This window comes from Hypanus sabinus, chromosome 31 (assembly GCF_030144855.1).
Source record: "Hypanus sabinus isolate sHypSab1 chromosome 31, sHypSab1.hap1, whole genome shotgun sequence".
Classification (NCBI taxonomy): Eukaryota; Metazoa; Chordata; class Chondrichthyes; order Myliobatiformes; family Dasyatidae; genus Hypanus; species Hypanus sabinus.
Window position 1 is genome coordinate 7,238,798 of NC_082736.1, and position 22,191 is coordinate 7,260,988.

The 22,191-nt window shown below is 47.4% G+C and overlaps 1 protein-coding gene, 1 non-coding gene and 1 pseudogene across 4 annotated transcripts in view; 1 reads left to right on the forward strand and 2 right to left on the reverse strand.

Moving 5' to 3' along the window:
• Positions 1 to 22,191, reverse strand: part of LOC132383737 (uncharacterized) — a 141,195-nt pseudogene that overhangs the window by 42,042 nt on the left and 76,962 nt on the right.
• trnad-guc (transfer RNA aspartic acid (anticodon GUC)) lies at positions 480 to 551 on the reverse strand. Its single transcript has one exon. It is a non-coding gene; the product is annotated as a tRNA-Asp (tRNA).
• Positions 6,244 to 22,191, forward strand: part of LOC132383763 (histone H3) — a 53,388-nt gene continuing 37,440 nt past the window's right edge. For 2 of the 3 annotated variants that reach the window (XR_009508764.1, XM_059954965.1), the window contains exons 1-2: positions 6,244 to 6,403; positions 14,393 to 14,524. The gene's annotated coding sequence lies outside the window, so the exon portion shown is untranslated. The remainder of the gene's footprint in view (positions 6,404 to 14,392; positions 14,525 to 22,191) is intronic. The other variant, XR_009508765.1, reaches the window with a different exon arrangement.

The window sequence follows — 22,191 nt, forward strand, 5'->3', positions numbered from 1 at the left end:
GTCAGTGAGAGGTGCACCTTGTTTATGGACAGCCTCGCCACTGAGTTCAAAGATGCCCTCAGCGCCAAAGCAACTTTGATAACAGTCAGTTTCACCCTCAGCCGCCACAAACACCACAGACTATGAAGTTTACTTTAACTAATCCTTTCCCAACTGTACTGTAGAATTTGTACTAAGTGCTCGAGTTGTTGAGTGTGTTGTAGGGGGCCCAGACATACGGAAGGTGGGTTAACAGTGAAGTCCGAACGCCTCAATTGTACTGAGTGATTCTGTTATAATGAACTGCCCCCCACCCCCGCCCCCGATGAGCTTCCTTCCTTGCTGGGATGCTCTACTGTCCCGGGGTCACAACAGTCCGAACTATATTCCACCTTGCCAATGCCGAATGAACTGATTTAGCGTAACACAAATCCTTTGTCCACTTTAAATTTGTCTTCTTAAGACAAAATTCCCCTTGAATGGTGCAGTAAAATTTGTAACTCCCCGTCGGGGAATTGAACCCCGGTCTCCCGCGTGACAGGCGGGGATACTAACCACTATACTAACGAGGAATTCATACCCTCGTTTTATGCACGTTTCAGAACACACCCCGGTGAACAGAATCTCCTTGATGTTTGGTCACTGCGATACTGGAGCCTTTCACACGTGTCCTTCCCCCAGCAGAGTCTCACTTTTCTCCATCCATTCAGTCACCTATTATCTTCTAGGATTACCAAACCAGGTGCTCTCATTCCAGCCCAACTCCGTCTTCCAAGCAACATTTTCATCACAGTTACACATTTATATTTCTGCTTTCGTAATGCCACAGGCGGGACACGAAATGTACCTCATCCAATTCTCAAGCCATCACTCCCACTTCAATCAACTTCACTCAAACACGGCTTCTGCATCTCCGCTCTTTCGGACGATCGCCACCTCAACTGGACATCACACGAACTGCACCACACTGAAGAATCCGACCGACAACATTCACAATCACCTCCAGCCACACTCATGCACTTCCAGCGTCCCACTGCTCCTACCCTCAAAACTCGACTACCAATTCCACAAGTCATTTCAATCCATGGGTCACTCGAAAATTATTATGGGCTGGCCAGGCCAGTCCATCAACGATGGAATTGCTCTCCCTCACATTTTCCCCGGTCAACCGATCACTGCAGCTTCCTGCTCTCACTCTAACCCAGCTTCCCACAATATCCTTGTAATATTTCTCTTCACTCTTTCAAACTTATTTGCATTCCTGTGAGTTGGCAAACAAAACTGCACACAATACTTCAAATTATGCCTCACCACTGACTTATTCAACTTCAAAAAAATCCCCATCTCCTGCACATCCCCATCTCCTGCACTCCATACTTTGATATGCCAAAAGCTTTCTTTATGACACTATCTACCTTGACACCTCTTTCAAATATTATGGACATGTAATCCCATTTCCCTTTGTTCTAGCACGCTCCCTACTTCCCCACTGTTCACTGTACCCCACGGAAGTGTAAGAACTCATGCTTCTCAGCATTAAGTTCCATCTGCCATTTTCAGCCCATTTTACCAGCTGGTCCAGATCCCACTGCAAGCTATGATAGCGTTCCTCGCTGTCCACAGCAGCCCTAATCTTGATATGAGCCGTATATTTGTGATCCAGTTCACCACGTTATCACACAGATCATTGATATAGATGACAGATAACAATAGACCCAGCACCAATCCCTGAAATGTCTTATCCAACCCATTATGCAGGACCTTGTCAAATACCTTGCTGAAGTCCATGTAGACAACATCCACTTCCTTCCCTTTGTGAACTTTTCTGATAACTTCCTTGAAAACTCTTTAAGATCAGTTGGCATTAACTACCACGCTCTAAGCCATGATGAATATCCTTAATCAGTTCATGTTTATCCAAATACTTGTAAATCCAGCCCCTCTAAATACATTCCATTTACTTTGCAAATAATGATGTCAGGCTTAAGGGCCTATCATTTCCAGGTTTAATTTTTGAGCCGTTCTTAAAGAGCGGAACAACATTGCTACCCTCCATTCCTCTGGTAGATACATCTGTTGCAAAGCATGATTTAAATATCTCTGGTAGAGTTCTGGCACTCCCTGCACTTCCCTCCTGCAGAGTCCGAGGGAACACCCTGGGGATTTATCTATCCTAATTTATCTGAAGAGAGCAAACATCTCCTCCTCCGTAATCTGTATAGGGTCCATGAAATAGATGCTGCTTTGTCTCGCTTCTATAGACACTGTGTCCATCTCCTCAATGTGCAAAATACAGGGCGTAGCTGGATGATGCAGCGTGGATAACTTCACTCACTTCAACCCCGAGCAACCTCTGCACTCACTAGCAATGACTCTTTAACTCAGTATTATTTGTTTGTTGTAAAATAAAAATTGTGCTTGAAATGGGGAGAGGAAAAGCTGCTGGAAGTGAAAGAGAAACAGACAAGCATAAGATACAAAATAGATGAGAGAGAGAGAGAGAGAGAGAGAGAGAGAGGGAGAGAGAGAGAGAGAGAAAGAGAGTCACAGATAGACCATCCAGCTGGACTTTGGTCTACGAAAGGAAACCAGTGCGGTCACTTTCATTTCCCACCATTCAATACTTCACCTGTGGGCCTGATGTCCGAGATCTTCAATATCAGGGCGCAGTAGTTCATAAGCCAGTTTCTCTTCGTGACTTTTGTCTCTACCTGATTCTATGAAATTCTTTTAAGTTCAAACTGAGACTAAGGAATGCTGGGAATGTTCAGGAGGCTACACCGAATGCCTGGAGAGATAAAGTTATCAGTTGGAAAACCGCCCTCAGAATGGCCCAAAATGATGCTGTTTGTTCAGCGTTATTGAATATAATATGAGGTCCTGAGATCAGATACGATTCACAGCCGTACGATTGTGGGTAGGAATTGCTATTGAAGCATTTCTCTTAAACTTGAAAGCAACCTTGATTAACGTTGTTACGTTCCCTGTAACTAGGTCACTTACCAGCGAAGATAGAGAGGTCCATTGAAGTCTGATGGTAATATTTTTTTAAAATCTTTATTTATAAAGGGGCACAAAAATAAGATTAATATAAACATTCAGATAATATACATCGTCACTACTCAATCTAAAAGCGTGGGTCTAATAATAACCATCAATAAGAAACAGCTCGATCGTTTGTCTAGGGGATAATATTTTGTCCGATGGAAATATAAAAGTCACTCAGTTCCTGCGGGCTTCAGCCTTTGGGACCGCTGGGTTTTCACTTGTTGGAGAGAGAGAGAGAGAGATTTGTGAGAAAAGAAACTTGCCCGGGTCTTTTAAAAAGCAAATCCGTTGAATCGGGAAAGTTGGTTCCTCGTTGTTAGTTCAAGAACATCGGTTCTATGGTACCTGCCACTGGCTCCCAAGCAAAGGGGAACCGAACGCACGTGGCTTCCTTCAAATGGCTTCCCGCTACTACGGGATCATTAGCGTTTCTTCTGGTGCGTCTGAAGGGGTTGTTCCCCCAGACCCTCTTTTATACTTCCTCATGGGGTCGCAGATATCAATCAGGTTGGGATGATGCAATCTCTCTCTCAACCAGCCCACTTTGCCCGAGGGCTTACACGTAGCATAGTCCCCAATCCACAAACGTGGTCTCCAGGAGACAATGGTCAATGTCGCGTTATTTTGCATCACTGGGGAACGAGGCTTCCGGCACGTCTCTCTCCCATTTCCTGGGTCTACTGACCCCACCCCCCCAACTAGTGCTCTTACAATTCTCACAAAGGAGGGGGCTGCCCGCATAACAACGTAATGTAGCATTTGCAAACCTGCCAGTGAACATGGAATTTCCTATTTCAGTGGAATCGGGCTGATTTTATCCTGGACTTATATTGGGAAGGAAAGTGAGCGAGTCCTGGACTTATATTGGGAAGGAAAGCGAGGGAGTCCTGGTGAGTACGTCCTTTTACACACTGTGGTTGTAGCGCGTGTGGTTTGGGGTTGTGTGACAGGTCAAGGTGTTTTGGGTTGTGTGGAAGAAAACGAACGTGAAAACCACAACTGACAGTGAGGAAGACGCACGTCACTCAGCAGACAAGAACTATTCAGCATTTTCTCTGTTTCTCAGAGTATTGGGTTCATCTGTGGGTTCCATACATCAGCAAAGACATTAATTCTAAGGTGCGATATTTTAGTAATCCGATACATTGTTGAAATGGGGTTTGTTTTGTCACCCTGGTTTGGATATGGCCAAAGTGCAATGTGAGAGACACTGAAGTGGGTTGATAGTTCACAAATCTTCCATGTGAACAGTGTTCAAATGAAAGTAAATCAATAAATGCTGGGCAAAAACAGGACTAGTAACCAAAACTCTCAAACAGGTAACGGGCTGAAAAGAGCATCAAATTATTGAACGAATAGCGTGAGTCTTCAAAGTCAGTTGACTCCAAAGTCCAGGTTCTCAGACAAGGCTGATGCAAAACAAAATCGAACCGTTGCTGTGCTCTGAGCAAGTCTCAAGAAGTGAGTCTACATCAGAGGTCAGTAAGTTGATGGAGAAGATACTGAGAGGCAGGATTTATGAAGGCATCATCTGATTAGGAATATTCAGCATGGCTTTGTGAAAGGCAGGTTGTGCCTTACGAGCCTGGTTGAATTTTTTGAGGATGTGACTGCACACAGTGATGAAGGCAGAGCTGTAGATGTAGAGAATATGGAATTCAGCAAGGCATTCGATAAGGAACACAATGCAAGGCACATTGAGAAAGTAAGGAGGCATGTAATCCAAGGGGACGTTGCTTTGTGGATCCAGAACTGGTTTGCCCACAGAAGGCAAAGAGTGGTTATAGAGTTGGTATATTCTACATGGAGGCTGATGAACAGTGGTGTGCCCCAGAGATCTGTACTGGGACCCCTACTCTTTGTGATTTTTATAAATGACCTGGATGAGGAAGTGGAGGGATGTGTTAGCGAATCTGCTGATAACATAAAAGGTTGGTGGTGTTGTGGATAGTGTGGAGTGCTGTCAGAGGTAACACCGGGACATTGATAGGATGCAAATCTGGGCTGAGAAGTGGCAGGAAGGTATGATGTGGTTCATTTTGGTAGTTCGAATATGATGGTAGAATGTAGCATTACTGATAAGACTCTTGGCAGTGTGGAGGATCAGGGGTCTGAATCCACAGGACACTAAAAGATGCTAAGCAGTCTGACGTTGTGGTTAAGAAGGCATATGGTGCCTTGATATTCATTAATCGTAGGATTGAGCTTTGGAGCTGAGAGGTATTGTTGCAGCTATATAAGATCCTGGACAGATCCCACTTGGAGTATTGTGCTCAATTCTGCTCGTCTCACTACAGGAAGGATTTGGAAACCATAGAAATGGTTCAGGTGAGATTTACAAGGATGATGCTTGGATTGGGGAGCATGCCTTATGAGAATAGGTTGAGTGAACTTGGCCTTTTATACTTGGAGCAGCAGAGGATGAGAGGTGTCCTGATAGAGGTGTATAAGATGATGAGAGGCATTGATTGTGTGGATAGTCAGAGGCTTTTTCCAGGACTGAAATGGCTGCCACAAGTGGACACAGGTTTAAGGTGCTGGGGAGTAGGTACTGAGGAGATGTCAGTGGCAAGTTTTTACATTCAGAGAGTGGTGAGTGCTTGGAATGGGCTGCTGGCAACGGTGGTGGAGGCGGATAAGATAGGGACTTTTAAAAGACTTTCAGATAGGTACATGGAGCTTAGAAAAAGCTATGTCCATGGAGGTACATGGAGCTTCGAGGGCTTTGGGTAAGCCTAGTAACTTCTAAGGTAGGGACATGTTCAGCACAACTTTGTGGGCTGAAGGGTCTGTATTGTGCTGGAGGTTTTCTACGTTTCTATTAACTTAATTTGGATTAAAATGTTGACTTTGACTTATTTTTCCATAACGTTCTGTTTTCATGCAGAGGTCCAGTAATCCAGATACAACGTTATTTCACCCCAAATTATAAAAAATTATATACACAAGATTATACAAAATACAAACATTAACTATTTATAAGACCGAAAAGTCAAATTAAAATGTGAATATTACTGTCTATAACACACTCAATTCCCGTGGGTGAGGGTGGGGTCACTGTTCCCGGAAATGCCCCTCTGTACCCACTGAGTTCCAATGCTCGCAGTTTCTCAGTGGCACCACTGATTGACAGTTCTCTCTGACCCCGCCTCCCGTCACGTGACACCGTGTTGCGATGACGCCGTGTGGCGATAATGACGAGATGAAGACGCCACAGAGGTCCCATCGTCACCGATGGTGGGCACGGGGTTGTGGTAAAGTGGAGTCGGTCTCCACTTTGCGTTTCGGCTCCATTGTGGGAATCGGCCTCTCCTCTTCCTGCCCACGGAACAGTGAGTGTCTGTCAGCGCCTCACTGCACCGGCTCTCTGCCTCAGGTACAATATTTAAACCATATTTGCACAGTTACGTGGATAGGAAAGGTTGAGAGGGACACGGGCCTACTGCAGGCGGATGGGACGAGTTCAGGTCGACAACTTGGTCGGCCTCGATGAGTTTTACCGAAGGGACGGTTTCAGTTCTGTATAAATCACTGACTCTATTCTGGGCGGTTCAACCAGGGCAGGATGTACGCAGTGAATGTCAGGTTCCTGGGAAGGTTTAATGAACATAGACTTTGCGGGTTTCTGCCCCCACACCTCCTCCGGCAGCTGATTTAGGAGAGCAGCTATTCTCTGTGTGAAGTATGTACCCTTCAGATCCCCTTTAAATCTGTCTTTAAACAGTTTTGTGCAATTCCAATGAGAGGCAGTTCTTTGGCTGATAAGGAAAGTAGAACACACAACCCTGTCTACCTGTGATGCCACATACAGGGAACTGTGTAACAGTATTAGAGATACATGCATAGGCAGTTCAGTGAGCAAGGCCTGGAGGGATATGAAACTAATGCAGGAAAGTGGGATTAGTATAGCTGTGCATGATGGGGAGCATAAATGTGATGGGCCAGAGGGTCTGTTTCTATCCTGGCCAACCCTGGCAACAGCAGTCCTCCACTGCTGTGGGGTTTGTTACCTTCATACTCAGCTGTGAGCTTGTTCCACTGAACCCCTTATCCTCTGAGAAGATATTTACACCCTTCCATTGTGACCTCCATCTCTCCTGCTATTAACGAGTGTTCTTCACCGAATTCCAATTTAAAAGTCCTGTTACTGGTGAACAGGGAATTGGTGCATTTTGATAGCCTTTTGAGGTGTTTGATTCACTATTAACCCTAATTCATTAATTCTGAGTATTTTAGGTAAGTCCATCCTGAAGTTCTGTGTTCCAGGTTCCCACTGAACTTTCACAGTCAGTGGTTTCTGCATGTCTATACTGACCATCGAGAATCTGTCTCCATTAACTCAGCACTTGGTCTGTCTCCTACCCTGACCTAGTGATTCAAATGTTCAGCCAGATGTTCCTTAAATACCAGCCTGCACCTCTCCCTCAGGCAGTGTGTTCCAGATTGTAACCAACTTCATTTTGCAAGCTGGTTCACTTCCCACTTCAAGATTTGCTAGCCGCCTTTGCTGTCCATCATACCCCTAATCTTGTTGTCATCTGCAAACTTGCTGATCCAGTTTACCACATTCTCATCCAGATCGTTTATACAGATGCAAAACAACAACGGACCCAGCACCGGGACGTTAAACCAGGGCAGGATGAACACGGTAATGACAGGTTCCTGGGAAGTGTTCATCAACAGAGACTTTGTTTTTTTTTCCTCCACCACCTCATCTGGCAGCTCATTCGGGATACCAGCTATTCTCTGTGTCAAATATTTACCCTTCAGATCCTCTTTAAACTACCCCCCTGTCACCTTACAACTATAGCTTTAGACAGCCACACCACGGGAAACAGTCTCTGACTCTCTAACTTTTGTATGCCTCACGTAATTTTATCCACCTCCATCAACTCACCCTTTAGATTCCCTTTCAACCTCCACCCTGTCACGTCTTAGTTTCTGTCTGATTTCTCTAAATTCACTGCACAGGACACAACCCTCGTATCCCTACATTGCTATTACCAACATGCACCGTCCACCAGGATGTCCGGCTGCTCAACCTTCCCTTTGAAATGTCCTGCAGCTGCTCCGAGACCATCGGACCATAAGACACAGCAGCAGAATTAGGCCATTTGGCCCATCCAGTCTGCTGCCCCATTCTGCCAGGTGTAAGAGATCATGACCGATCTCTTAACCCTCTGAAACACTCTTATCCCATCCCCCCCCGCCCCCACAATCGAGAACCTCCACATTCAATGTACCCAATGAATCGGTCACATCCGTCTGAGGAGATGAATTCAGAGTCAGGACCAGAATCAGGTTTATTACCACCGGCAGGTGTCAGGAAATTTGTTAATTTAGCAGCAGCAGTTCAATGCAGGACATGCTAATATATAAAGATGGTTGCTGCTGGAATAGATTGTGCTTGGGGTGACTTGGGTCCACAATGATCCTTCAGGCCCTTTTCTCACACCTGTCTTTGAAACTGTCCTGAATGATGGGAAGCTCACAACTACAGATGCGCTGGGCTGTCCGCAACACACTCTGCAGAGTCCTGCAATTGAGGGAAGTACAGTTCCCATACTAGGCAGTGATGCAGCCAGTCGGGATGCTCCCAGTTGTGCCCCTGTAGAAAGTTCTTAGGATTTGGGGGCCCAGAGCAAACTTCCTCAGTTGTCTGCGGTGTACGAGGTGCTGTTGTGCCTTTTCCACCACTCAGCAGGTACGTATAGACCACGTGAGATCCTCGGATATGTTGATGTCGAGGAATTTAAAGCTGTTTACCTTCTCAACCCCAGATCCATTGATGTCCATAGGGGTTAGCCCATCTCCATGAACAATCTGTGTGGATTATCACTAATCCGCACAGATTGTATTCTCCCAGTTAGGAAGTCGAGGATCCATTTGCAGAGGGACCAGGTTCCATTGCTTATTGATCAGGACTGTGGAAATGAAGGTGTTAAATGCTGATCTCTTGTCACTGAACAACTTCCTGACATAGGCAGCACAGATTCACTAGCTTTTTCCAAGGAATTTGCTCCTTACCTTTGTTCTAACCACTGACCACTGACTCGACTGGCAAGTTTATCTTTAGGAAATCCTTCACATCTGAGACGAACCTGACCCCAGTAGCCAGAAGACAACAGACCATCGTGTCATCTCTGTTGCTGCCACAGAATCTCCTGCACATCCCCTGTACTGTGAGTCTGCTGTCATCACTGCTCTGCTTGACCATTCCTCCCGCGGAGCATCGGTCTGGGGTCTCAGTACCACCGACCTGGCGTGCTGCTGTCTCTGGTTCGTCATCCCAGGGGTATCCAAAGGAGTCTACTTGTTGCTGAGGGTCACGGCCACAGGCAGACATTACTCTGTCTGTCTCTTCCCCTTTCCGTCGTGATGGTCACACAACAGTCTGCATCCTGCCCTCAAGTGTGACCAACTCACTGAACCTCTGGTCTCAGCATCCTGGAAACTCTCGGTCTGTCCATCTCCATCTTCATTTCCTTCACACGGTCAGTCAGGAGCTGCACCTCGGTGCACTTCCCCCATGTGAAGTTATCGCGGACACTGAGTGACTCCCACATCCTGAGGTGGAGCATGTCAGTGCCGTAACTGTAATTCCAGCCACTCTGATGGGGAGAGGAATTCCAAAGAAATCCTCTGACATTTGACTTCCCAGAGTACACCGACTTATCTCTCATTTCTCTGCCCACATTTCCAGCCGGTCTATGTTCTGCTGAATCCTTTGGCAACTTTCCTCACGATCCATAACTGCACCAATTTCTGTGTCTCTGCAGACCAACAAATCAGCCCTCCTTCGTTTTCATCCAAATCATTTCACAAAAAGCAGAATTTCTTGTGGGGCCCACTCTTCACAGGTCTCCAGTCAGAATCACACCCCTCAACCATTACCTTCTGTGTTCTCTGATTGAGTACATTTTGAATATACTCAATCAGATTTCTCTTGAGCGATGTGCTTCCATGCTGTGGATCAGCCCACCATGGGGACTCTTGTTGAAAACTTTACCAAAGTCCTCGTGTCCTATACCCACTACCCAGCTCTCATCAGTCGAGTCTGTCACTTAAAACATTCGGCCAAGTTTGCAAGAGTTGACGTTGCCCATGCAAAGTGATATTGGCTACTCTGAAATTGTTTATGCTTTTTGTTTATGCAAGCTGATCCTATCATTAAATTTCTTTTGTCCCTGGCCTCGGGCAGAACAACCTGATCTTTTCATTCTGGCCCTGCGTCTAAATCGTCGTCCAAACATTGGGTTCAGTCGCTTTGATATGATCTGGGGCCTGATACCCACCACCTCGATTTGGCCTGTATCTGACTTTGCCATTTCAGCCTGGAGTTTAAACCAACCGTACTTTGTGTCTTCCTCACATTGGTTCTGCCACATGAAATTGCATCCAAGTTGATAGGAAAGTTACAGGCTATTTGTTTACCAGAAAAAGAGATTCACTGGTGTCACTTTAAACCAGAACCAATGGAGATAACTCTATTTAACTTCACTTAACTCACCACTGAACTGTTTCCCACAATCTATCACTTCACTTCCAAGTATTCTGCATGTCATGTTCTCTATTTATTTAATTATGACTATATTGTAGCGGTGTGCTACACGCAGCGCTGAAATAAAGACACGTAATCGGTAAGCTGCAGTTGCAAAAGAGGTTTATTCAAACTTGGCGGCCTCGCTTAAAAGCCTTCCTGATCCTGCCCTCCCCGAGCGGGAATACTGTAGGGGGCGCATATTCACAGACCTGTCCTGCGTGCGGGCTCTTCCTCTTGCTGGTGAAGCAGGCTTGGTGCCCTTTTTGGGACCGGCCTCAATGCCCGCGCTCACAACTTTGTGAGCCAGTTCGAGTGCGCTGGGAAGTGGGTCGCCACATAAACGCCCCCCAGAGAACCGGCGATACACCCCACAATGTCCTCAGTCTGTTTGGATGGTCTGCCTCTGCGCCGTGGTGCCTGAATCTCGACCGGCTGCGCCAAGTTCACATGGGCCAGTTGGAGTTGGTCCACCGTGAAAACCTCCTCTCTCCCCACAACGTCCAGCACGAATGTGGACCCGTTGTTTCTGAACACCGTAAACGGCCCCTCATAGGGCCGCTGTAGCGGTGCCCAGTGTCCACCCTGTCGTACAAAAACACAGTTACAGTTTTGCAGGTCGTTGGGAACGCAGGTCGGGTTCTGCCCATGCTGTGAAGTGGGTATGTGGGCCAGGTTACCAAGCCTCGCGTAGTCTGCCCAGGACTGCTGTGGGTTCTTCCTCTTGCCCCCTTGGGGCTGGTATGAACTCTCCTGGGATGACCAGGGGTCCGCCGTGCACCAACTCAGCCGACGAGGTATGCAGATCTTCTTTGGGCACCGTGCAGATTCCGAGCAGGAACCAGGGAAGCTCGTCCACCCAGTTAGGCCCTTTGAGGCGGGCCATGAGAGCTGATTTCAGATGGAAACGCTCCACTAGTCCGTTCGCTTGTGGGTGGTAGGCAGTTGTGTTTTGCAGCTGTGTCCCCAAAAGGCTGGGCATAGCTGAGCACAGGCTGGAGGTGAACTGGGCGCCTCTGTTGGAGGTAATGTGGGCCGGTACACCCAAGTGAGATACCCAGGTTGCAATCAGTGCTCGGGCGCAAGATTCGGAGGTGGTGTCGGCGAGCGGGACTGCCTCTGGCCATCTTGTGAACCTGTCCACGATAGTCTGGAGGTGCCACGCTCCTCGCGACACTGGCAGGGGCCCACGATATCCACATGAATGTGGTTGAAACACCGCCGGGTGGGGTGGAACTGCTGCGGCAGGGGTTTGGTGTGCCACTCAGTCTTGGCTGTTTGGCAGTGCATTCACGTTTTGGCCCATTCACTGACCGGCTGGCGGAGTCCGTGCCAAATGAACCTGTTGGCAACCATCCAGACGGTTGACCAGATGGAGGGGTGAGCTAAGTTGTGGATGGAGATGAAAATGTGCCACTGCCAGGACGAAGGGGCGGGGTTGGCCAGTGGCGACGTCACAGAGTAGGGTCCTCTCACCTGGGCCTGCAGGGAGGTCTTGGAGCTGCAAACCAGAGACTGCGGTTCTGTAACTAGGGATCTTCTCGTCTGCCTGCTGTGCCTCCTCCAGCGCTTCATAGTCTACCCGCAGGACAGGGCTTGGATGTTAGGGCGTCTGCAACGACATTGTCCTTTCCCGAGACATGCTGGACACCCGTCATGCATTCGGAGATGTAGGACAGATGTTGCTGCTGGTGGGACGACCATCGGTCGGATGCTTTTGTGAACACAAACGTAAGAGGGTTGTGGTCCGTGAACGCGGTAAAGGGCCTCCCTTCTAAGAAGTACCTGAAATGCCAGATTGCCAGGTTATCACGCCAACAGTTCCCGGTCGAAAGCACTGTATTTGAGCTTGGGTGGTCATAGGTGTTTGCGGAAAAACGCCAGGGGTTTCCTGCGACCCTCGATGAGTTGTTCCAGCACTCCATCGACTCCATCGTGTTAGATGCGCCACTGTGAGGGCGGTAGGGACGTCCATTCTGGGGTGCACTAGCATCGCGGCGTTTGCCAAGGCTTCTTTGGTTTTAATGAAAGCGGCGGCGGACTCCTCATCCCAGGTCATGTCCTTGCCCTTATCTGACATCAGGGCGAACAGGGGGCACATGATTCAGGCTGCTGAAGGGAGGAAGCGGTGGTAGAAATTTAACATACCCACAAATTCCCGAAGGCCTTTGATTATGTTGGTTTGGGGGAAATGACGGACCGCGTCTATCTTGGCGGGCAGAGGGGTTGCCCCGTCTTTAGTAATCCTGTGGCCCAGGAAGACGATGGTCGATCCGAACTGGCATTTGGCCGTAATCACTCGGTCGGGTGTAGAGTTGATGAAGGTGGGACAGATGCTCCTGACGACTACTGCTGGCTATGAGGATGTCATCCAAATAGATGAAAGCGAAGTCCAGGTCGCGTTCCACCGCATCCATTAACCGCTGAAACGTCTGTGCGGCATTCTTTAGGCCGAACGGCATGCGGAGGAATTCGAAAAGGCTGAAAGGGGTGATGAGTGCCATTTTGGGGACGTCGTCCGGATGCATGAGGATCTGATGGTGTCCCCGGACGAGGTCTACCTCGGAAAAGATCCGTGTGCCATGCAGGTTTGCTGCAAAGTCCTGAATGTGCGGCACAGGGTAGCGGTCCGGTGTTGTAGCTTCGTTCAGCCTGCGGTAGTTGCCGCATGGTCTCCAGCCCCCTGTTGCTTTGGGCACCATGTGCAGGGGGGAGGCCCATGGGCTGTCGGACCGCTGTATGATCCCCAATTCCTCCATCCTCTTGAACTCCTCCTTTGCCAGTCGGAGCTTGTCTGGGGGAAGCCTTCGAGGACGGGGTGGTCCTTGTATCGGGATGTGGTGCTGTATGCCGTGTCTGGGCATGGCTGCCGTGAACTTCGGCACCAGAACCGATGGGAAACCTGCCAGGACTCTGGTGAAGTCATTGTCAGACAGCGTGATGGAGTCGATGTGTGGGGCCGGCAACTGGGCTTCACCCAGGGAGAACGTTTGAAAGGTCTCAGCGTGGACCAGTCTCTTCCTTGGCAGGTTGACCAGTAGGCTGTGAGCTCGCAAAAAATCTGCTCCCAGGAGCGGTTGGGCTACGGTGGCCAGTGTGAAGTCCCACATGAACTGGCTGGAACCGAACTGTAGCTGCACCGTATGGCTGCCGTAGGTCCTTACTGTGCTGCCGTTCGCGGCCCTCAGGGTGGGACCCGATTCTCTGTGGCGGGTGTCGTAACACGTCGGAGATAAGACGCTGATGTTGGCTCCGGTGACAACCAAAATGCAGCGTCCCGACTGCTTGTCCCAGACATGCAGGAGGCTATTCTGATACCATGTCTCTATGTGGCATTCCCTGGGAACTTGCAGGGCGGGCTACAGCGACGGGCTTCTGCGCCCCACCGCTGGTGGTAGAAGCACCATTGTCCGTTGGTCTCCTCACCCCTGCCTCTGGGGTTAGTGGGCTCTGCGGCCAGGCCCGGTCTGGTCTGCTGCTGGGAGCCTGGCCTGGTGATCTGTGCGACGGACGTCCCACTCTCCTTGGCTTTCCACAGCACGTCTGCCTAGGCCGCCACCTTCCGGGGGGGTGGGGGGGGTCACTGAAATCCACGTTAGACAGCAGCAGACGTATGTCCTCGGGCAGCTGCTCCAGGAACGCCTGCTCAAACATGAGGCTGGGCTTGAGACCTCCGGCCAGGGACAGCATCTCGTTCACCAAAGCTGACGGTGGCCTGTCCCCCAAACCATCCAGGTGCAGTAAGTGGAGAGCTTGCTCCCGTCGTGAGAGTCCGAAAGTCCTTATGACCAGGGCTTTGAATTCTGTGTATTTGTCCTCCTCCAGGGGCGACTGTATGAACTCCTCAACCTGAGCGGCTGTCTCCTGGTCGAGGGAGCTCACCACGTGGTAGTAACAAGTGGCATCCGAGTTTATCTGCCGAATGTGGAATTGGGCTTCTGCTTGCTGAAACCATAGGTGAGGTCGCAGCGTCCTGAAGCTTGGCAGTTTTAATGAAAATGCAGGAACAGATGTGGCGTCGTTCATCTCCGGTCCAAATATCGTTTGGGCTGTCGGGGTCACCAATTGTAGCGGTGTGCTACACGCAGCGCTGAAATAACGACACATAGTCAGTGAGCTGCAGTTGCAAAAGATGTTTATTCAAGCTGCACGGCCTCGCTTTAAAGCCTTCCGGTTCCCGCGCTCAGTCCCATCCCGTGCTCGGGCTTTTCCCCTTGTTGGTGAAGCAGGCTTGGTGCCCTCTTTGGGACCAGCCTCAATGCCGGTGCTCGCCACTTTGTGAGCCGGTTCGAGAGAGCTGGGAAGTGGGTCACCACAATATTATTATTTTCTCTCTTGTATTTACACAATTTATTGTCGTTTGCACATTGGTGATTTGGCCACCCTGTTGGGTGCGTCTTTCTGTTGTGGTTCTTGGATTTACTGAGTAAGGCCGTACAGCATAGCAGCAGAATTAGGATATTTGGCCCGTCGAGTCTACTCCCATTCAATCATGGCTGACCCTTTTTTCCCTTTGCATCCCCACTCCCTGGTCTTGTCCTTGCAAACCTTGATGCCGTGTCCAATCATGAGCCTATCAAGCTCTGCCTTAAGTAGACCCAAGGACATAGCCTCCACAGCAGCCTGTGGATATAAATTGCATTAATTCACCACCCTCTGACTAAAGAATCTCTCTGCATTTCTGTTTCAAATGGACAACCTTCTATCCTGAGATTGTGTCTTCTCGTCCTAGACTCCCCCACCATAGGAAGCATCCTTTCCACATGTACTCAGTCTAGGCCTTTCAGCATTTGAAATGAGATTCCCCCCCACCATCCTTCGACATTCCAGCGAGTCCAGACCCAGAGCTATCAAATGTTCCTCGTATGATAACCGTTTCATTCCCAGAATCACCCTTGTGAACTTCTTCTGAACCCTTTGCAGTGCCAGTACATCTTTTCTTGGATGAGGAGCCCATAACGCTTCACAATCCTCAAGGTGAGGCCTCACCAATGCCTTATAAAGTCTCAGCATCACATCCCTGCTCTTGTATTCTAACCGCTTGATGTGAATGCTAACATTGCTTTGGCATTCCTCACCTCCGACTGTACCTGCAAGTTATTTTTTGGCTGGTTTGCACGAAGACTCCAGGTCCCTTTGCATCTCAGATGTTTGGATTTTCTCCCTATTTGGAAAATAGTCTGTACGTGTATTTTTACTACCAAAGTGCACGACCATGTATTTTCCAACATTGTATTTCCTTTGCCATTGTCTTGCCAATTCTCCTAATCTGTCAAAGTACTTCTCGAGCCTACCTGTTTCCTGAACAGTACCTGCCCTTATTGTCATCTGCAAACTTGCAACAAATCCATCTATTCCATCGTTTAAATCATTGATAAACAGCATAAACAGAAGTGGTCCCAACACCGACTCCTGCGGAACACCACTACTCACTGGCAGCCAACCAGAAAGGATCCTTTTATTCCCACTTGTTGACTTGCTGCCTTCTACCAATCAGCCAATGTTCCAACCACGCCAGTAACTTTCCTGTAATACCATGGGCTATTAACTTGGTAAGCAGCCTCATGTGTGGCACCTTGTCAAAGGCCTTTTGAAAGTCCAAATATATGACATCCATTGCATCCCCTTTATTTATCCTGCGTGTAATCTCAAAGCATTCCAACAGGTTCATCATTCAAGATTTCCCCTGAAGGAATCCATGCTGACTTTGTCCTTTCTTGTCCTGTCTTTCCAATACTCCATATCCTCATCTTTAACAATTAACTCCAGCATCTTCCCAACCACTGAAGTCAGACTAACTGGTCTATAATTTCCTTTCTGCCGCCTTCCTCCTTTCTTAAAGAGCGGAGTGACATTTGCAATTTTCCAGTCCCCTTGCACCACGCCAGAGTCCAATACGTCTTGAAAGATCATTACTAATGGCACCACAATCTCTACCGCTACCTCTGTCAGAATCCTAGGGTCCAGTTCATCTGGTCCAGGTGACTGATATACCCTCAGGACTTTCAGCTTTTTGAGCACCTTTCCCTTATAATAATAACTGAACTCCCTTCTCTCCCCTCACTCCCTTCAACATCTGGCACATGGCTAGTAACTTCCACTGATGCCAAATACTCATTTAGTTCATCTGCTATCACCTTCCCCCGCCCCCCCACCACCCCATTATTCTTCCTCTGGCCTGATTTTCTAGCAATCCAGTATCCAGTCTCATCTCTCCTTTATGTTTGACATACTTGAAAAAGCTTCAACGATTCACTTTGATAATATTTGCTAGTTTGCTTGCATATTTAATCTTTATCCTCTTTAGGTTGCTCTCTGTAAGGTGTTAGAAGCTTCCCAATCCTCTGTATTCTATTTTTTTCTTTGTTTTATGCCCTCCCTTTTGGTTTTACATTAGCTTTGACTTCCTTTTCAGCCACAGTTGTACTATTTTGCCATTTGAGTATTTATTTGTTTCTGGAATACGCTTATCCTGGACTCAAGTTGATCTCAATGATACTGTGATCACTGCCTCCTAAGGGTTCTTTTACCTTAAGTTCCCTAATTGCCTGCTGTTCATTAAATAACACACAATCCAGTATAGCTGATTCCCTCGTAGGCTCAACGACAAATTGTTCTAAAAAGCCATCTCTTAGGCATTCAACAAACTCACTTTCTTGAGATCTATTTCCAACCTGATTCTCCCAATTGACCTGGTTGTTGAAATCTCCCATGAAATCTCCAATAACATTGCCTTCTGACATGCCTTTTCCATTTCCTGTTGTAATCTGTGGTCCACATCCAAACAACTGTTGACGGCCTGTTTATAACTGCATCAATGTCCTTTTACACTTGCAGATTTTTTAAACTCTGCTCACAATGATTCAACATCTTCCGATCCAATGGCTCATCTTCCTACTGATTTGATACCATTCTTTACCAGCAGGGCCATGCTATCCTCATTGCCTACCTTCCTGTCCCTCCGATATGTCTAACTTGGGCATTTAGCTCTCAACTATAAATATTTTTCAGCTGTGATTCAATGATGATCACATTATACATGACAATCTGTAGTAGGGCAATAAGATTATCCACCTTATTTTTTATATGCTGTGCATTGAGGTACAACACTTCAAGTATTGGATTTGCTACCCTTATTGATTCTGCATCCCTCTGCTGGCTGCAGTTATGTCCTACCATCAGCTCGCTCTTCCTGACAGTGTGACTGCATGCTATCTTTTCTTTCTTTACCAACCGTACTATCCTAAGTACTTTCATGCCAGTTCTCACGCCCCTGACAAATCAGTTTATACCCTCCCCAACAGCTCTAACAAACCAGCAGTACGCACACAAGAAAATAAATCCCGGGGTTGCGTATGATGACAGAAATGTATTTTGATATTACATTTACTTTCAGCTTTGAACTTTTTATTAGAGAGCCGGGTGTTGTACTTGTCTGTGTCCTCACTGGCAGGTGCTGTGCTCTGGCAGCTCAGTGTGCTTGGAATACAGTGTCAGTGTTTTTACAGAAGTGTGTCCTCATTACACAATTGCTCTTGTCCACCCTGGAGTTTGGAAGATTGACTGGAGACCAGAATGATTTTTTCAGACTGTTATTGGTCACAGGATCATTCTGGGATGGTCTGGACTATCTGACCCATCAAGTTTATACCAACTCCTGCTACAACATTTCCACAGTCCCATTCCCCACTCTGTCCCCACAGCTCTGCTGGTTATTTCCCCTGAAGGACCTGTCTAATTCCTCTGTGTACACTGGTTGTTCCCGCCACCACTCTGGTGAGTCCCATATTTCCCAAAGCAAAGTCAAGAATGTCTCCCTCCCTGGTGGACCATCTACATACTGTTTCAGGAAACCTTGCTGAACACATTTAACAAATAATGCCCCATCCAAGTCTCAGGTGGTAAGGGAGTCCCAGTCACTGGGGAGATTATTCACTCAGCAAAGCTGCTCTGTTGTTTTTACATCAGCCCATAACCTGCTGACATATCTGTTCCTCTCTCTCACTGGTTGTTTGGAGCCCTACAGTACAATCCCATCGCAGTGATTGCACTCTTCTTATTCCTGAGTTCTACCCGCATTGTCTCACTGGATGAACTTGAATTTGTGACATTCTGCCTGATCAGCAGTACAGCTCCCCAGCCTCATTCACCTCCCTCTGGACTGTCTGAATCTGAATCCTGGAATGTTTCGCTCCCAGTCCTGCCCTTCTCTGTAATGGCTGATTCACTGTGCCATGTACTAATCCAGGCTCTAAGTACATCTGCATTAACTGTTCCACACTCGGCACTGACACAAACACACTTCAGCCCCTCGGTGCCACTGTGCTCATTAACTATGCAGTGGTGTACTGGGCAAATGGCATCAACACGGGTTGAAGTCATTCTGACCCTCAGCTCTGTAATGACTCAACCTATAGCCGGGGAAGTGAAGGCACCCCTCATCTTAGTCTGTTTGCGGTAAATTTTTATTCTTTTATTTCTAATAGAAACATAAAAAATATGTGCAGGAGCAGGCCATTCGGCCCTTCGAGCCTGCACCGCCATTCAGTATGATCATGGCTGATCATCCATCTCAGAACCCTGTACCTGCTTTCTCTCTGTACCCCCAATCCCTTTAGCCACAAGGGCCATATCTAACTTCCTCTTAATTATAGCCAATGAACTGGCCTCAACTGTTTCCTGTGGCAGAGAATTCCACAGATTCACCACTCTCTGTGTGAAGAAGTTTCTCCTCATCTCGATCCTAAATGGCTTCCCCTATATCCTTAAACTGTGACCCCTCGTTCTGGACTTCCCCAACATCTGAAACAATCTTCCTGCATCTAGCCTGTCCAATCCCTTTAGAATTGTATACGTTTCAATAAGATCCCCCCTCAATCTTCTAAATTCCAGTGAGTATAAGCCTAGTAGATCCAGTCTTTCTTCATATGAAAGTCCTGCCACCCCAGGAATCAATCTGGTGAACCTTCTCTGTACTCCCTCTATGGCAAGAATGTCTTTCCTCAGATTAGGGGACTAGAACTGCACACAATATTCTAGGTGCAGTCTCACCAAGGTCTTGTACAACTGCGGTAGAACCTCCCTGCTCCTGTACAAAAATCTTTTTGCTATGAATGCCAACATACCATTTGCCTTTTTCACCGCCTGCTGTACCTGCATGTCCACCTTCAATGACTGGTGTATAATGACACCCAGGTCTCGTTGCATCTCTCCTTTTCCTAATCGGCCACCATTCAGATAATAATCTTTTTTCCTGTTCTTGCAACCAAAGTGGATAACCTCACATTTATCCACATTAAATTGCATCTGCCATGAATTTGCCCACTCAACTAACCTATCCAAGTCACCCTGCATCCTCTTAGCATCCTCCTCACAGCTAACACCGCTGCCCAGCTTTCCTCCCACTGTCCAAAGACAAATCGGTTAGTTGGTCACATGTGCTGATCCACATCCGTCAACTCCACTACTGACCTTTCACTCTTCCCAACTCCTCTCCTGAAAGAGAGCCCAATGATCCATGTAACAAAAATCCTCCGTCCTGCACCAGCTTGTGAGCCACACATATAACTGTACCACCTTTTTCTTTCTTCCCACACTAGCAGGTGACACTGGGATTACCCCCCTCCTCACCACAGTGTTTCTACTTAATTTTTTCCCCAACTCCCTCAGTCTCTTTGCAGGACTTTGTCTCTTTTGTTAGAACCAATATGGACACAATCTGTGTCTGCTCACCCTGCCCTTTCAGAATGGCCTGTACTTGTTCAGTTACATCCTTGGCCCTGGTACCAGGGGGGTAATGCACCATCCTGCAGTCTCTCTCCTTGCCACAGATACACCTGTCTGTGACCCCGGCTAAAGACTCACCCGTCACTGAGGCTCACAGAGAACACAGAACAGTACAGCACAGGAACAGGCCCTTCTTTCCATGACGTCTGTGCTGAGCACGATGTCAAATGGAACTAAATCTCTTCTGCCTGCGTATAATTCATGTGCTTCAATTCTCTGAATATTCATGTCTTATCTAAAACGCTGTTAAATGTCATTATCATATCTACTTCCACCACTCCCTAAGGCAACCCGTACTCGGCCCTCACCACTTGCCGTATGGAAACAGAAATATTACCTGCCCTGAAATAGACTTTTTAATTCTCACCCTGGCATTTTACAGCTGTGCTTTCTCATATTTGATATTTCTAACCTGAGGAAGTGATTTTGACTGTCTAGCTTGTTGGCACCTCTCATAGTTTTATTAACTTCTGTCAGGTCTTCCCTCAGCCTCCTTCACTCCAGGGAAAATAGTCCCAGTCAGTCTGATCTTTCCTTGTAACTCAAGCCCCCAGTCCAGGTTCCATTCCTGTGAATCGTTTCTGCACCTTTCCAGCTTAATCACATCCTTCCTCTCGTGGTGACCAGAACTGCACAGGGTACTCCTGGTGTGGGGTAATTATTGATTTGTACAACTGTAATGTGATGTCCCAACTCCTCTCAGAGCCTTTGCTGATGAAGCTAAGCATTTCATGCACCTTCTTCACCACCTTGTCTACCTGTGTTGGCACTTTCAGGGAACTATTTACCTGTGCCTCAGGTTTATCTTTTCATCAACACTCCTCAGGACCCTGCCATTCACTGGGTATGTGCTGACCTGCTTTAACTTCCCAAAATCCATCAATGTGCATTTGTCTGACACTGTAGCAACACTGCTCTGTTTCTCTGCACTAATGCCCCAGCAATAAATGTCAATGAACCATTCACCTCTGAATTTTGGTCATATATGGTCTTATGAACCCCTCACTGCACCCGTCTCTATTTTGTTGTGCAGGCAACACCTCAACAGTCCAGTAGTTATGTCATCCCAGCCTGAAACAGACCTGTTATTCTGTCTCAGTATGACAACCAGTCTTCAGTCAATATTAACACACTTCCTTCCCAGTACTGAGCTCTGGTCTTGTGCACCAGCCTTTCATGTGAGACATTGGCAAATGGCTCCTGAAAATCCAAAATCACCACTTCTCCAACTTCTCCTGTAAAGTCTCAAATCTCTGGTATGTTTGTCAAACATGACTTAACATTCAGTAACCCAGGTTACAGGGACAAAAACCAGGTTCCAGATGGACAGGGTGGTGACGAGGCTTTTGGAACACTGGCCTTCAGTCAGGGCACCGGATATAGAAGCTGGGATGAAATGGTGTGGTTGTACAACACGTTGGTTTGGCCGCATTTCATAAATAGTGTTTAGTTTTAGTGATCATGCAGTATGACAGACACCATTGAGCTGGAAAGAGTGCAGAGGTGATTTACGGGCATGTTACTGGATCTCGAAGGACTGATTTGTGGGAAGTGTTTTGGATAATTTTCCTTGGGAAGTTGGAGAATGAGTGGCGATATTGCAGAGGTGAATAAAATAATAAGTGGCCTGGGTTGAGTCAAAGATAACAATATTTTTGTCAGGGTAGGGGAATCAAGAACTGAAGAGCATTGGTTTGAGATGAGATTTAATAGGAGCCTGAAGGGCAACTTTTCCACACACAGGCTGGTCAGTGTATGGAGTGAGCTGCCGGGGGGATGGTTGAGTCAGGTATATTTAAGAAAAGTACTTGGACAGGTAGATGGGAAGGAAAGGTTTT